We start from the raw sequence: 12,326 nt of genomic DNA, 5'->3' as shown, positions 1-12,326 counted from the left end.
TAAACTGTTGCATACTGAAAGCTTGGGATAGAAGAAATTAATTAGTATGTTCTGTGATGATGGTTGTAATAATACTGCCAGAAAGAGTTGTAATCCTTGTTCTTCTGGAGATATTAATAATGTGGAGCTGAGGAGCTGGTCTCAGAGCATTAAAAGGGAACGATGGCAAAATCATCATGTGGCAGGCCAAACTTTTATCTGTAAAACAAGATGTTAAGTCGTGCAGTTAAGTGTAGTAGTGCACATCTGGCACAGAAGTTAATGTGTGTATGTGGTCACTGTTAGCTGTCTGCACACAAATAATTTGAGTCATGTTGGAGAAAAAGGTGACAAATTCAGTAGTAAGAGAATGCCAGATGAATGAGATGCATCTGACTCCTTACCCAGCTGTGTCGATAACATTTCTTGAGACTGGCTGGGACTAAAATGAGGTGTTGTCAAGGAAGCACTTCAGACTCCGCATGAAATCATACTATCTAACATTTATGAAGGGAAACCCACAAAAGATAACTGGAACTTAATGGACATTTGAAAAACCAAGCAAACATGACCTCCCAAGAAAACCTCAAACCAAAAAAATGCCTCAAACACCGTATTTAATTTTACAATAATTGATGTTTGGCTTAAGTTGTCTCCTTTTTTCTTTTTTTTTTTTTTTTTTTTTAAATGGTGGTAGTAGGAATTTGTACAAATCCTAAATACATTTTTCTTTTTTGTCTGGCACTGAGCCAGTTCTTCGGGGCAAACTTCAGTCAGTTTTTTAAAGATGCCAGGTAATTCCCCTTCACTATCTCATCTAATTTATTCTTCTTCCAGTCTCTGCATGGTTGTCATACTCATGTTACCATTTGCTTTGTTCCATTCCCTTATGTTTTTATTCATTCAGTACTTGTTTTTATGTCTGGTCTTCTGCTTATTATACTTGAAACCCCCTGTATTCTTCAGAGCCTGCAGTAGTTCCTGATTCAATTAGTCTTATCAGTTCTGATTTATTTTTACATTTGAACATCATCTGATATAATGCTTTTAAAATTTATGGAAAGGGGAGCTCTTTCTTCATGAATGTGATAAGAAATTGACCAGGAAGTATTTGCTTTTTGATTTTTCCTCAAGGTTTTGAAATGCTTTCCAGCCAGAGCTCTGCTATGAAGTTCTCTTAGACCTCCCTTCCAAACATGCTGCTGTGATTCCTTTTGGCTGCTTTGTGTTTGCTGACTTAGGGTAGGCAACAAGTTTGTCATTGCATTCAGTCCCCAGCAAAACCATCCCACCAATTGTTCTTTCCAGTCTTGCAAATTGCCTGTACTTTGAAAGAATTTCTGTTCTTCTTGTATTGCTTCAAGAGGGGGACTCTATGCTGCTGTACGAATTTAACCCGGTTGAAGGTTACATACCTTGCAAGTTTTGGCTAGATTTAGCAGTTAATTTGCAGTGCATGCTGAAGCTGAATCCCCACCCCATTTTTGTAAGGGACAAACTTGCTTGGGTGAAATACTAGGTTTTATTAATCGTAGGAAAGTGTATGTGGTGTAGGTCAGAATTTGCACTTTGATTTCAAAGATCAGGTAGCAGTTGAGAGCATTCAGCATGTGTAAATATTGATGTCCCATTCAGAAAGCTCTCGTGGGCAAGCAGACCACTTACTTGGTCATGGCAGGGTACATTTTGCACTAGGAAAGCAATTAAGATTAAATAGACTAAGCCGAGTATTTTTATTTAGGTGTAATTTAGGGTAGACAATCTGGAATAGGGGTCATTACCTTTGTAACTGATTGCAGCATAAGCTTAAATATTAGAGATCTATCTAAAGGTTTAGCTAATAGCTTTCAAAATCAAGTTGTTAATCTGTTTTATTCAGTTGCTAAGGTAAAATAAGCTTGATGACATTGAAGAACCCATTTCAAATTAATTTTTCCTTTAAAGCTCTCATGATGATCAGTTATTTCCAGGAAAAAAGGCTGTTTTGTCATTGATTTGCTGTACTGCTTACTTTTGGTCAATTGACTAGTCTTAAGCAAAATTAGAACAGTACTGTGTTGTCAAGTAGTCCTTGTTTTGATGCCTTTCCTTTAAAATGCACTTCTGGTGTATTGCTGGGTCATGAAAGAAACATGAAGGTAAAAAACATTATTAGTAGTGGACTTCTGTCCTATTTTTCATTCCAGCTGTTCTGTGATCATAATTCACAGAACGTGATGAAACAATGCAGTCAAATCCCCTCTAGCTCTCCCAGCCCTTCTACATTAGGTTTTGAGGAATTTGCCTGTGGGGAGCCATTGCCCATTGCCTGTGCCTTGCAGAAGTGCTGATCAGTGAGGAAACTGGGAGAGATACCAGATCTCAGTGCTGTAAGAAGAGCTCTCCCTTTTTTGCTCCTGTTTCAGTATAAACCAGCAGTGCTGGCCTAGTGCCTGCATTCCTCTGTAATCGGTTGCCACAGCATGCTAAGATTGCTTTGTGGGAAGTAGATAAATATTCTACCTGCCAGCCAGGAATAGAAATTAGAAATAGAAAGGCTTGGAGAATGTCAGATTTACTTGGCAAAAGTAAATCTGGTGTGTGTGTGTTTGAAAATGCTGGGCATTGTCTTGTGCACTGAACGATTTGAAACTTAAAAACCAAACTAGCCTCTGAATTATAAACCCTGAAAACTAGCAGCATTGATACATAGGGATGCATTCTCAAAAATGAGGTGGTTTAATTTTATAAATTATGTGATCTTGGCTGCACTTGGGAGTTTTAACAACCTTGCAAATACAAGATTGAGGAGACTTGCATTACTTCAGATAGCAACATTAGGTTTTTTTATAAATACCCATTTGCTGGATCACTGTGTTAAAAATAAACAGAAACTGCCTTAGTTGACTTGAATTATTTGTGCAAGTCAGTATGTCAGTAGAAGAGTTGGAGAAGAAACAACAAAATACCAAAAAACGTAAAATAACCCCCTTGCCCTGTTTCCTGACAAAACCAAAGTAGTACTTCACTCAAGAGCAGGTAGTTTATTACCAGTCTCCTTTACAAAATCTCACTCTAATCCATTCCATTTTACTCCCCCAAACTCCAGTTTGGTTTGCATGGCTCATACTCACTCTACTTTGGTGGCCTCATGGCAGAAGGTTTAGCAGGTATTTTCTAAAAGCTGGCCCAATATACTCACCCCAGCCTGTGATGGTGGAGGAATGCTCTGCCTTCCCTGGTCTAGGGAGGTGTCTGTGCTGCCAGGGACTTGCTGTCCAGCTGGAGCTTGGCTCCAAAGTTGTGTTGAATCCTGAGTGGGAAGTTGATTTTTGGCTCTTTGGGGGCTTAAATTAATTAACGTGTTGAAAGGAAGAAAATGACCAAGAAATAGCTGCCACTGGGTTTGCAGTGGAGGGAAGATGCAGGAGCATCTCTTTTAAGTGAATGCTTTAGGAGCAGTCTCCTTCTGGTGTGGTGCATCATGGTCACAGGGTGTGTGTTAATCTTGTAGGGTGGTGAAAAAATTGCCTAACAGGGATGTAAAGATGTAAATGTTTACATTTTGCTGGTTTGAAACATACACTGTTTAAATACTGATGGAAAACCAGAAAGCACAAATTGTTTGCAAGTTAGGACATGTTTTGTAGTATGTTTGCTCTATTTTTTCTTCACTGTGCAGAGGAATTAGTTTCTTCTTTTAAAGTGAGGATGTCCAAGCACATGCAGAAATTGGAAAAATGTCTATCCAGTTTGGGTGGCAGTGTTGCCTTTTTTTGTTTGCCTATTCTCTTTGTGCAGGAAGAGGACTTGTGCAAAATCTGCAGAGCTGAAGTCAGTGCTAATGCAGGTCCTGGAGAAATAATTTGATCTTACTGAAAACCAATTCTTGTGATAATAAATGTTTTGAAGTCTGTGGAACAGACTGAAAAGGCAAAAAAGAGGTGTGCTTTGGTAAGCATAAAATACAAATATTTCTGTTAGTCATAAATAGGGGAGGCAGATGAGAGGAAGAGAGGAAACAACTGCAGTAAGCTGTTCATCTCTGGCAGTTGTTTACAAAATGCAGATGTTCCTAGACTGCTTTCCACAGTGTGTGTTTGCTTTTTCTTCTTGACTTATGAATCATCATGTAATGGATTGGGAGGGGCCTTAAAGATCACCTTTTTCCAGACCCCTTACCATGAGCAGGAATATCTTCCATAGACTAGGTTGCTCAAAGCTCTATGCTGCCTGGCCTTGAACACTTCCAGAGATGAGCCATCCAGAGCTTCTGTAGGCAACCCATTCTAGTGTGTCACTGTCCTCGTAGTAAAGATTTTCTGCCTAATATCTAAGCTAAATTTCCCCTCTTTTAGCTTAAGTCATTACCCCTTTTCCTATCACAACATGCCCATGTAAAAAGTTGTAAATTTTCTGGAGGTAGTCTTCTCCCTTTGTCCCCTCACAGGACATGAGCAAGTAAACTTATTTCATGAATGTCTTCAGTTTTGTTAATCTGAATATGTAAAAACAAGAAATTATGACCAAAGTATCAGGAGGTGTTTTAATTTGATCATGTTGTTTAGGTTTTGATTCTGAGGTACAAGACTTCTGCATCACATTTTCAAATTCTTTCCTGAAGATCACGGGGTAGAACTTTGTGTAAGTCCTTCAGTTAGTTTTGTGAGACTTGAGGATCTCCTGAACTCGTGTTGTTTTGAACAGTCCTGGAGTATAAATGGCATTATAGAATTACAGTCTCTAAAAGAAATACTTTTTTCTGTCCATACAGCTTGAAGTTCCCTTCGTAACAACTTTCAATTTCCGAATTGCTATTGTGTCCTTCCTTTTTCTTTTAGAGGAAGAATTGCTGTAAATTGATTATTGATTATTTTACCATTTTATCTTCTTCATTAGTATTCTGTGGTTAACTGCAGATTGCCAGTGCTGTGTTCCAAATCCCTTTGGGGCCCTATTAAAGCCATAGGTTTTTTAGCAGAAGTCTTCTGTCATGCTTAATGGAAAATATTTCAAAAGCTTGTGGCAAAAATGTGGATTTTAAAATATATGAAACACAAATGTAGAGAAAACAGTTCTGTGAAATTTTAAGCTTTCAATTCTAAAAGAAATATCTGGGTTCAGAGAAATTATTCGTAATCATTCTGAAGAATCCTTTGTTTATTAACACAATTTACTAGATATGTTTTCTTCTGAGATGTGAAATGTTTTCTTGCAAAAAGTATGGACTGAGGTTTTTTTTATTGCCAGTGATGAGACTTTTTCTTCCCAAGCTTGAATGATACACAGTCCTCTGTTGAGTATTGCCCACAGTGGAAAACACCAGGTAACTGTGGGTAGGTCTTGATCTGCTACTTAACTGTGCCCATGCATGAAGGAAACTTCAGTCATCTCTAATTTCAGGCTATTTATTTCTCAAAATCCATCACTGGATTTTGTGTGGAATTTCTGTTTTCTTTAAAAGCTGAGTTGGCTTTCTGTGGCATCAGTACTCATTAATACTCTCACAGCCATGATTAAGGTGTTCTCTTTCCTTCTTTCCCCCTTGACAACAAATAGTAGTCTCCATTGCCAGCAGCATCTTTCTGAGCTGACAGATTTAAGGGCCATTCAATCCTTCTGTAGAAGAACAATTTCTTAATTGTATCCATAGTTTGGTTACCTATTCCTGCTTTTTCAAAGTCTTGAAAAGTATGCTTTGGCAATTATTTCTGTCATGATCTGTGTTCAATTTGGGGAGGAGGAAAGTGACCAATTCACAAAATGTCAATAGTGGCAATATCAGAATTAGAATGTGAACATTTGGATTCACAGCCTTGTGTTGAGTCTATACACTGTTCTGTCTACAATCTCCTGTTTTCTTCCTCCTTAAAAAACAGCTTAAATTTCTTTTGCTTTAAAGAAAGAGGATGAATGTGAAGTACAATGATATCAGTCCTGTTGAAAAGACTGAAATCTTTGATAATTGTAGCTTTGACATGCAAAATTACTGTGTTAATTGGAGGCAGCAATTAAAAAAACTTTATTTGTCTGGTTTATATGTGCAGGAAAAATTTACTTTAGACATGCATTTGAGATATGAGGAGAGGATTATTTTTAAAAGTTGTTTGGGTTTTTTTCTACATGTCTTTTATCTGCAATTTGTAATTTTTTTTTTTTTTTTTTTTTGGTAGGCCGTCATCTTGCTGCATTGGCAAATGAAATGTTTCAATGTAGATCAGTTGTCTTTTAACTCATAGGTGGAAGACAACAGCTCAAAGTTGCTATCAGAGAAGAGGATGTCTAACACAGGGAGCATTATCCAGGGACTCTATGCTTTTCTGACACTTTCAGCAACATTCTCAAAAGTGAAATTTAAATGTGTTTGTTTGTGTTACCCTATAGGAGGTAGAGATTTATATTAACATACAAGCATAGTGGATAGTGTGGGATTTGTGTGAATAATCCTGGTTTTACTTTAAGGTGTTTTAAAAGCTGTAGAACAAATAATTTCAAGACTGTTTGATTAATATATAATACTATGGATATAGTAAAAAGTAGAATTTCCCTCTAAAAGCATGTTTTGGAAATACGCTTTAATCCTCAGAGCTTTGGTTATTTTCTACATCTCTTCCCAAATCTGTCATGTGGATGATTACAATTCTGCTTAGATATATCACTTAGATTAGCAGGAAAATTGGCATGGTGGTTCTTGTTTCATGTTGTGTGTCATACAGAAGTTTCATGACACACAATTTATTGCTAATAGAATATGAGGTCTTTATTGTATTCCAGTTTTGGTATGGTGATTAATTTGATAACTAAGATTTCAGAGCATTTTAGTTGCTTGTCTTTGTAAATTTCAGTGGTGAATGCTTACTTAGTTGGTTTTGAAAATTTGAAGGCATAAATTATTTATTCTATGTAAACCCATATATTTATGAGAAATGTTGATAGCTGGGCACTGCAGTGCTCAGTTTTCACTTTGACTCAGTGATCACTTCCACTCTTCAGTGGTCTTACTGTAAGACACTACCAAGCTAGGAAAGGTAGACTTTGGCTTTTATTCTGCAGTTTTTATTTTGGATTCAATGCAACATTGTTAGTTACTTCCCAAAGGCATTATTTGGAAAATAAAGTAGTGATAACCCTTGCATTTTTTGGTGAGCTGATTTTCTTTTTTTCTGTGGTCTGCTTGAAGCTGAGGCAGGCAATAGAGGAAGCCATAGAGTTCCTGAAGGCTTTGATTGGCAGGGTGCAGGAAGTGAAGCAGCAAGCTGTTCACTGCCCTCAACACACTGGCTGAAGGTGTTATTTTACAAATGGCTTTTAAAAATAAACATCATAAAGAGCTCTGACATGAGTACTAAAAACTGCAAAAAATGTGAAAGCATTTTAAGCATGTCTTGTTCTCATCTATATTTCACAGTATTTTAGCAGTGTAGGGAGCAGGTCTCTTAATTTTTTTTCCCAATAGTTTTTCTGCTCTCACTCCCTCTGCATGCAGTAGATACTATCTCCATACTTGACACATTTGCAATGCCTTACCTGCATGGTGTTATTATATATTAATGTAAAAAAGCATTTGTGAAGTTGGCAAGACCAGATTTACACCCTTGAAGTTTGAGGAGTTATTCATATAAGTTTGTTTGATCCTTTGCAAATGTGACCAAAATATTTACCTCAGAAGTTGGAATAAAGGATGTTAAAAACACAAGATCTGAACAACACTGAAATTTATGGTCAGTATTGTTTTTCCACTAATAAACTCTTCTAGAATTTAGTTACCTTTAGGTTATCTGATTTCAAGATTAAGTTTTCAGATAAGCAGTCTTTGCTGCTGAACATGTTGCTGAAAGGCTGGGATAATCCTTCTAACCCCCAGTCCCCCATGTAAAGGCTATTACTATGTAAAGAGCATGGTTATTTTGGTCAAATAATCTCTATTACCCTATGATAGCAGCCTGTTCTGCCTCTTTAGTCTTAACAGCAAGAACTGTTTGGATGCCTGAAGCTGTGCATATTTTAAGACTCTTTGGGTAAAAATATTTTTGGTAAATCTTTGCACACCTTTTTCAAAAGAGGAGGGGGTAGAGGAAGAAGGATGTCAGAAAAGTTGAAATGCAATCTTTATCTCTAAAACTTGTTTTGGAATTAGTGTGTGTGATATGTACATACAGAACAAATGTTTGAGGTGAATATTCCCTTTTTAAAAAGGATGTGTCACTTAGTGTTTTTACTCTGCCACTGTAAGATGGCCAGAACAGAATGTTGTCCCCAGTGCAGCTGCATGAGTGTACATAGGTCCCAGGAAGCAGAACTGAAATAAGGATGGGTGGCTTATTGTGATGTGTGGCTTTTCTGCAGCAGATACTGCAGCTGCTCACACTGTTTGCATTACCTGGAGTATGAGAGGCATATTTCCTCTCCCATCCATCTCTTCCAGTCTGTCTTTGACATTCATGTGTGCTCTTGCTGAATCCAGAGTTTAAAATAGCTGGATTTCTCATGAAAACACTTTGCAATATGGATTTACCAGGGTTAAGCTAAATGAGGTAAGGGAAGGCTTGCAAATCACTTAATTACTCAATTTTATGCACTAAATAAGCATCTAACCTCTTGCAGGGGTGTAGGGATTTTTAAAAATTTATTCACCTGCATACATTGGATTCTCTTCTAAGAGGCAATGATTACTGTAGATAGGTAGATATTTGATTTCTAGACATAGGAACAAATCTAGTTGATTTACTTACTGGCTTTTAAAAGTGAAATAAGCTAGATTCCAATTCAGTGCCCGTTAGAATAGGAAAGAGTTTTCACAATTACTTGTGGTCTGGTTTTTGTTTTTAGAACAAGCCTTTTTTCCTTGTACCTGCCTTCATTGAAACTAAAATGCTTTGAAGTACATTCTAAATAAACAAATAGAGGTGTCATATTGTATGTGGTCTACCCTGAAGGCTTATTTGTGGGTGAACTCCAGCATTAAAGGCTATTAAATGAAGGAGAGGTATCATTATATTTTACTGTGGAAGGATGTTTTCTCTTTGCTCTGTTCTCTGCTGGTTCTGGTAAATGGGCTGGCAATAAGTGTTATGCCTGTTTAAGGTATAACTTCAAAATGCCTTTAAAATGTTTTTTGCTTATGTGGACTAATTTTCTGTGAAGAATCTCTGCCTATAGGGTTTTTTGTTTGTTTGTTTTTTGGAAAACGTAAGATGATAACCAGAATGATTTAAGCCTTATTAGTGCAATTTTTTTATGACATTCAGACCTATTGCTTACTAACAGCAGATAAATAAATTTGCTGTGCTTGAAAATATCATTGGTGTGAAATCTAAGAAAGCAGATTCATTAATTTTATTCATGTTGATTTTAATATTGGTGTGAAGAGCCTCTTACAATGACGTTGCTGTCTTTCTTAAAGAGCAGTGGTTTGAAAATTTACAGCTACTGCTTTGAAAGGTATATGTGGAGTTTCAATATACTGCTTCTGGCTTCCACATTGATTTTCTATATAACTTACATGAATATGTGAGGAAAATTTTGTGAGAAAATAACTGCAAATAAGGAGAAAATAGTGGCCTACACACAGTGCACAGAATGAAGTTTATCTTCTACTTGGGTTGTTGATTTAGTAATGCCCAGTATTTTTTATTATGGTCAATACCTCTTGGGATTTTCCAGCTAAATAGAAGAGCTGAATTTTTCATTAATAGGCAGGCATCTAGTTTCTTGTTGGGAATGTAGAAAAGGTGAAGCATTTGCTCTGCAAAAAATGAAAGCAGAACCTGGTTTTCATACATGGTGAGTGAAGCCTAAGTCTTCTATTTGGATAATGTGGCTGAATAATTTAGTCATTGTTAAAAAGCACTGATGATAGATACAGTTTTGAGGTGTGTGAATAATTCTTAACTAAATGGGCTGGTACACACTGAAGAGCATTCCTATTAGTTGTCTCAGGGATACACATAGTTACAAAGGCACCTTTACTTTGATATACCTCTTTCCAGTCCTGTGTCATTTATTTAATATCTTTTAAGTAAAGGAACAAGTCACTATAAAATGCAATTGTTAATGAAAGGCCACAAGACTTGGCCATGTCCTTTGTACTACTGTTTTCTCCTTCCTTGTCAGGGGTGGTCACTCAGACAATGAAAGGAGGTTTGAAGCACTATCCTTTTATAAATAGTGTTCACACAGATTCTGTTACAGATGTGATTTTTGAGAGGCCAACATTTTCAGTCAAGACTATAATAAACTGAGGAAAATTAGTGCAGTAGTCTCCTCCTAGAAAAAAAACATGACTGCAACCATTTACAGGAGTAAATTATCCCTATTTACCCGAAGAAGTGGAGGTATAAATGATTTATTAAAAAAAACCAAACAACCAACTCTCAATCATAAATGCAACAAAACTGTTAACAGTTGTACACTGTGATTATATGTAGAACATTCTTGAGTGTATACTCAGCAAATCTACCCTTGATTTAATTACTTGGTAAAAAAGAAGTTAATGGTATTGTTACTGATAATGGAGTCTTAGGTTTTTTTAACAACAATTTCTGAGCAGTTGGAAAAAAATCAAATGCTGGTATGGAGAAAAGGTATTTCTAAAAGTCAGTCTTCAATACAAAAGATGAGAAAAACATGTTATTTTTGTTCTGCTTGACTGCAGCGTTACTGTAGGAGAAGGCATGCATAACCAAACTTGTCCAGAAATGTGTTTAATGTACTTGGAAAACATTAACTTCTTTCCATAGCTGTACTTGCATTTGTTTCTCCTGAAAGCCTACTGCATGATTTCATTATGGGATAGAATTTCACATGTTTGTTTTATAGTTTATAACTGTGAAAGTAACTGTGTTTTAGAGTGGCTTTTTCTGTTTGTTTAATTAAAATATACCTCCCAACTTCCTGGATTTTTTTTAGGGAAAACATTCTATTTTAGGGAAAGGGGAAAAAAAATTGAAGTATTCACTTGTTGATAATGTTCAAGTGTCTTACAGGTTCTTTTAAAATTTGATTTTTGTTTCATAATCAGCCTCCTTCCTGAGGCTGCAAACAGGAACCGAAACTTGCATGTAATGGCTGGTTCTGGTTGCTCAGGGCTGGAGGGTGATTGCCAGTGCTTAAGAGCCCTAGGCTTAGAAGCATAAGACTTCTGGTGGTGCTGGGGATCTCAGTGGCCCCTCTGCCTTCCCCAAAAGCAGTAGCTGATGCAGGTTCCTTCATGTTGCACTGAGATCCAAAACCATTCCAGTGATCTGACCCTATTTAAAATCCAGCTTTAAACACAGATCTCTTATGGATGAAAAGTCATTGGAGAAGATGCCAACCATTCAGCTGCTCACCTCTCTCCTGTTTTTCTTCCCCTGCCCTTTAGGCTAGGGATTCACTCAGTTGTTTCCTTGCAGACTTGCTGAGCATGCAGCACGCTGAGGTGGGACATGCAAAGTGGTGTGGGCAGGTTCCTGGGGTGTGACACCTGTAACACAGCTCCCTGAGGCTTTGCACAGAGCTGCTCAAGGCCATGGAGGTGGGAAGTAGAAGGTGTGGCTTTCTCTGTTGGGGACTCCTGCTGGTGGCATTTTCCTAGGGCTTGATTAGTCCCCAGGAGCTCTGGTTGACTGATAGCTGTGGCGTCCAAACACTCAGCCATTTGTCCCCGTCTTGGCACAGTTCCTGTGGTCAGCTGGCTTTGTCAAGGACAGCCTCAGCTGGAGCTCTTTGCATGCCGTGAACACAAACCATGAGCTCTGTGTTCCTGGTGTGATTTTACATATAATGGTAAGGCAGGTTTTCATTTGTGAACCCAATGCAAACTGGTCACGCTAGCAGATTTGAATTTCTCATGATGAATTTCCAACTCACTACTTCACTTGGGGCATTGGGCATATAACCCAGTATCTAGCAGATCACCTGAAGGTGTTAAGCCAAAGGTAACTGAAAAACTAGTGCAAGACTAGAAATTTCAAACTAAGCACCTCTCATTTTATAATGGACTGCAGTATGTGTTATGTTACTGTTAGTTTTTGGATAGCTTAGGTTATCCAGGAGAGAAGCTGGGCTTCCTACAGAGGGACCATGGTATGAAATGGATCTGCAATTACTTGTGCTACTATGCACAGTCACTTAAATAAAAATCATAAATTTGGTTTATTCAGGTTCTTTTTTTTTTTTTTTTTTTTTTTTCAGTGATTTGGTGGTGTTTTTTTTTTCTTGGTTTTTTTTTTTTTTTCTGGGTGGCAAGCTCATATGTATATAAATGTTATTGATGCTGTTTTATTGGCCTCTGTATTTGAAGCTGGAATGAGTGAGTAGCAAGATCTGGCTATATTGTAATGCTTTGTAAAACAGTGCTCTCCTGGAGCGGGATTAGGGTTAGGTAT

The 12,326-nt window shown here is 37.4% G+C and overlaps 1 protein-coding gene across 6 annotated transcripts in view; it reads left to right on the top strand.

Moving 5' to 3' along the window:
- The window catches only part of PTPN3 (protein tyrosine phosphatase non-receptor type 3), a 154,640-nt gene that overhangs the window by 52,216 nt on the left and 90,098 nt on the right, over positions 1-12,326 (top strand). The gene's annotated exons all lie outside the window — the stretch shown is intronic.

The sequence above is a fragment of the Erithacus rubecula genome (assembly GCF_903797595.1).
Source record: "Erithacus rubecula genome assembly, chromosome: 3".
Classification (NCBI taxonomy): Eukaryota; Metazoa; Chordata; class Aves; order Passeriformes; family Muscicapidae; genus Erithacus; species Erithacus rubecula.
Note: the sequence above shows the minus strand (reverse complement) of the source record. Positions and strands in the feature narration are given on the sequence as shown.